Source organism: Cherax quadricarinatus, chromosome 68, assembly GCF_038502225.1.
Source record: "Cherax quadricarinatus isolate ZL_2023a chromosome 68, ASM3850222v1, whole genome shotgun sequence".
Classification (NCBI taxonomy): domain Eukaryota; kingdom Metazoa; phylum Arthropoda; class Malacostraca; order Decapoda; family Parastacidae; genus Cherax; species Cherax quadricarinatus.
Window position 1 is genome coordinate 14,300,519 of NC_091359.1, and position 5,000 is coordinate 14,305,518.

Sequence of the window (5,000 nt, forward strand, 5' to 3'; positions counted from 1 at the left end):
CTATCATTTGACTTCGATTTGCAAAACAAGAAAAAAATGCACCAAACGGCAGAATAACAAAAAAGTTTACAAGATGCAAAAAAAAAAAAAAAACTCAAGAGATGTTTGCAGCATCCAGTGGGCATTCTGTGAGCATCCCACCTGAGCCGTCCACGTTGTCGGTCGACAACCAAGAGAACGTACGAAAACCAGGATATTTTTCCTCGAATTCCTCGCTCGAAAAGCAGTTTGTTCAATAAGTAATTCGGTCAACCGAGGTAAAATTGGTCAGTTAGCAACAACTCATTTAAAATTAAGTTCTTCCTAATTTTTTTCCTTATATTTTTAAAGATACTTTTTTTTATTTATGTTAATGTAAATTTAATGTTTTTTTACCAAAATAACTTCAAAAAACTTATTTAACTTTATTATAACAAACGTAATTTTGATTTAGCCTGATCCAGCTAAATATATTTTAGATAAGTTTACAATAATTTGATAATAAACAAACACAATGAAATATATATTTTCGTTAGGTTCAGAATAATTTTTGCGAAATTATTGCATACACAAATTTTCGCTTGCCTTATTCGGCAAGAAGAGCGTTGCTATTTCAGCCAAAAACGCAAATTTTGCCTATTCGCCACGTCATATATATATATATATATATATATATATATATATATATATATATATATATATATATATATATATATATATATATATATATATATATATATATATATATATATATGTATGTATGTATAGGACGTACCACCTCTGGAACTGGAATGGGGACCCTCATCCTCACTTACTTATGGTAAAATTCTATACTCTTTGTAAACTTTATTTGTAAACAAAATATATTAACAAAGATACAATAGAAATGAGAACAACATAAATAACATCTCAGAGCCTACATCTTATACACTTCGTCCACCTCCCCGGTGGTGGGCCGCGTGCCCAGAATGCTGCAGGCATTTCTCCTCTGGATCGCAACACTGAGTCTCTGCAAGAGGAAGCTGGCCGCTCTGTGATCCATGGTTTATGTGATGAGCTTTACACCCAACTCTCTCAGGAACTTTAGAGCACACTTGCCCCATGCTCCTAGGGTCTCCGACCCTATTGGGATAAAGTTATAGCAACGGGGAACGGGGCAGGTCTACATATTTGCAGATCTTCTGGGTCTCCCTGAAACTGACGGCTCCACCCCCTTCAACATCACAGCATGGCAGGTAGGTGTCCGCCAATGTGGCGGAACAAGTGTAGTCACAGACACTCTGCTTACCATCCTTCCAGAGTAGCATAGTGTCTCCATCAGGACGCTTTTGACTTCCGTCATACCTCTGTACTTGGGGTTCCCGTTCGGCTGGGCAACGGGCTGTGGCGAGGTTTCTCTTTATGATGTCATTCACCTCCTCATGTCTAGCATACTTCCCTTCTGATGTATGACACACGAGACCTCTAAGTCCGAATTGATGAGCAGATGCCCTGCCGCAAATACACTTATGTTTGGTGAGTATGGGGGCGGCTAGGCAGAAGGCAACACCAATCCGAATGGCCTGTGGGTCGTGTCGGGTGCCCAGGGAGGAGTTGAGAACAACTAAAAGGAAATCTCCTGAATGTGGTGCCTTCACCGCTAGAGGACGAGCTTTCTTCTTTCCTAAAGCTTTGTTGAGCATTGTGTTGACAATTTTTTCCATGATCGGTTTGTCCCAGTGGGACTGTTTCTGCTCCTTGGGAGGAGCTGGTCTTGTGGAGGAGTCTGTAAGGGTGTCCCACCGCCTGGCAATTAACAAACAGCGTCTGGCCGGCGATCAAACCAGTGTTATATTGGTATTTTAGCCCGCCGCATGGGAAGCAAGTCAAAATTCACGACGCTCTAAGCCCTGGGCCAATAATCCCACAAACATAATGTACCCACTAGCACTGGGCATGTTTTATGATGCGAGAACCTACATGGCTGTGGTAAGCTCAGAACTAATTATATATATATATATATATATATATATATATATATATATATATATATATATATATATATATATATATATATATATATATATATATATATATATATATATATATATGTACATATATATATATATATATATATATATATATATATATATATATATATATATATATATATATATATATATATATATATATATATATATATATATATATATATATATATATATATATATATATATATATATATATATATATATATGCTGTCACCTACACTTAACAATAACAATACCAACCTTCTTGTAAGATACACAAGAGCTGAAAGTTTAATGCCGATCGGAAGAGTCGTTCTGGAGTTTTCCAACGATTGCCAGAAGCTTGGAATGGTCTATATAAAAGTGGCGAGAGATGGCATCTGCACATGCCAGTACTTGCATGAAGGTTGTCCTGGTTATAGTACACCACCGCTGAGAGTTTGAAGCCCTTCGGATGACGCGTTCTGAAGTTATGAACGAAAATGTTGAAAGGGGAAGATACTCGCGTGCGCGCTCCAGCGCCTGCACACGCACACGGGAGCGCGCACACACACATCCACACACACACACACACATACATACACACACACATACATACACACATACATACATACACAGACACACACACACACACACACACACACACACACACACACACACACACACACACACATACACACACACACACACACATACAACACACATACACCACACATACACACACACACACAAACACACACACAAACACACACGCATACAACACACACACACACATACAACACACACACACACACACACACATACACACACACACACCTACCGTCAGACACTTGCAATAAGCCCCGCGGGTGCACAAGCACACACCTGTGCGTGCACGGTGAGAGAGAGAGACTGTTCAGTAGCTCTCTACCTACACCCTCACACTCACACCTCCAACTCAACACTAGTGGCGCTACCAACCCTGCGCGACTCACTCCTGTGGCCCTCCTGTGGTCCTCCTGTGGCCCTCCTGTGGTCCTCCTGTGGTCCTCCTGTGGTCTTCCTGTGGTCCTCCTGTGGTACTGCAGTGGCCCTCCTGTGGTCCTCCTGTGGCCCTCCTATGGTCCTCCTGTGGTCCTCCTGTGGCCCACCTGTGGCCCTCCTGTGGTCCTCCTGTGGTCCTCCTGTGGCCCTCCTGTGGCCCTCCTGTGATCCTCCTCTGGCCCTTCTTTGACCATCCTGGGGCCCTTCTGTGGTCACCTTGTGGCCCTTCTGTAACCACCCTGTGGCCATTCTGTGGCCACCCTGTTTCCCTTCTGTGGCCCTTCTGAGGCGCTTCCTTTCCTCCGTTATTTTGTCTCGTGTTATTGTGTACATCTTCTTCTCTGAATAAGTTCCAGGTTTTTTATGTCGAATTTTCAACTATTCTCGACTATTTTAGATCACTTCAGAACTGCTTTTAAATAATTTTGGAAATTTTTTTGACTATTTTTAAACCATTTTTGGAATATTTCTTGATTATTTTAAAAAAAATATTGAATATGTTTTATTATTTTAAACCGTTTTGGAGTATTGTTTTGATTTTTTAAACCATTCTGGAATATTTTTTTTATTTTTAAAACATTCTGGAATATTTTTTTTTTATTTTTAAACCATTCTGGAATATTTTTTTATTTTTAAACCATTCTGGAATATTTTTTTGATTTTTAAACCGTTCTGGAATATTTTTTTACTATTTTAAATCATTCTCGAATATTTTTTGACTAAATTATCATTCCAATGAAGCGTGTGTTGAGTGTAATAATAATAATTATTATCATCAGCATCATGGGGAGAGCGTGAAACCCGTAGGAATTAAACAGGGGGTAATTGGGGACGGATGGTAGTTCAGGCGAGTGAAGCACAGATCAGGTTCCCTGGATCAAAAGCCATGTGTTGCGTGTGTTGCATGTATGTCGAGCTCACATGTTGTGGAGGAAGTCGGGAACTAAGGAATGTGTCACTAAAACCGAAAACCTCAAAGGGGAGAGGGGGAAATCGAAAATTTTTGGAAGGAAATGTTTTCTTACAGAAAAATAGCGCATAATTTTGGCAACATGTTGATGTATTCAGTTTGTCTCTATCATACTTCAAAGTATCTTTTTTTTTCCGAAAAATGTAATTTTTTTTTTGTTCTTGCTGTCATCAAGAGGACAAAGTTCCAATTTTTTTTTCTCTCTTTTTTTACTCCATGAATTACGATTTTTATGATTGTTTCTTTCCAAAGACACAACATAGCATCTTGTGTGTTGACTCCATGTTAGTGTTCAGAGTGAGAGCTGCTCAGTCACCTGCTGGGCGCCCCTCAACATGTAAGTTGAAACCTGGAGTGCGCTCACCATAGAGTTTTACCAAGAATTTTATTTTTCTTGGGAATAAGCTATTGACTTTTCGATGCTTATTTTGCGAGAACTACTTGATGGATTGTCATGGTTTTCGCACACATTATTGAGGAATGATGGTTCTATTCAATGGTAACAGGGATTTACGATTGTCCTTACTGTTTTTTTTTATTTATTTTACCCCAAAAAATCCTTAAAAAAAAAAGATAAGTTTAATTTTTTTTTATTTTTATCTAGAACACTGCACATCTTACCAATTTTTCAAAGTAAGCAGAGTTTTTTACCTTATAAAATTTGGCATTATTATTTTTCTTTCTATCTTTTAAGGCAAAAAAGTGTACAAACACGGTGAGTAAGTTTCAAATCCTCTTTAATACACAGTAAAAATTTCATTGAAATTGGATAATAAAAGAAAAAATCTGTATTGTTACCTCCCCCCGCCTCTTTAACAAGTACACAACGCGTTCAGTACCAGTTGTCTGTCTGCATCACGACTTGATAACGATAAATTAAAAAAAATCTTTCATTTTGCATTATTATTATTAACAAAAAGAAGCATTAAACCTACAAGGGTCATGCAGCTGGGCTGGGCTGGGGGTTGTGCAGGGTTATATGGCAGCAAGGAGGGAGTGAAAAACGGGGAGAGTTAGAA

The 5,000-nt window shown here is 38.6% G+C and overlaps 2 protein-coding genes across 6 annotated transcripts in view; both read right to left on the minus strand.

Moving 5' to 3' along the window:
* The window catches only part of LOC128697745 (uncharacterized), a 62,195-nt gene extending 58,707 nt beyond the window's left edge, over window positions 1-3,488 (minus strand). The window contains exons 1-2 of the mRNA XM_053789634.2: window positions 2,809-3,488; window positions 2,250-2,452 (exon numbers count right to left, since the gene is read on the minus strand). The gene's annotated coding sequence lies outside the window, so the exon portion shown is untranslated. The remainder of the gene's footprint in view (window positions 1-2,249; window positions 2,453-2,808) is intronic.
* Window positions 3,489-4,701: 1,213 nt separating this feature from the next.
* The window catches only part of LOC128697744 (zinc transporter ZIP1), a 28,638-nt gene continuing 28,339 nt past the window's right edge, over window positions 4,702-5,000 (minus strand). For all 5 annotated transcript variants that reach the window (XR_011393939.1, XM_070099696.1, XM_070099695.1 and 2 more), the window contains one exon: window positions 4,702-5,000. This exon is cut by the window's right edge. The gene's annotated coding sequence lies outside the window, so the exon portion shown is untranslated.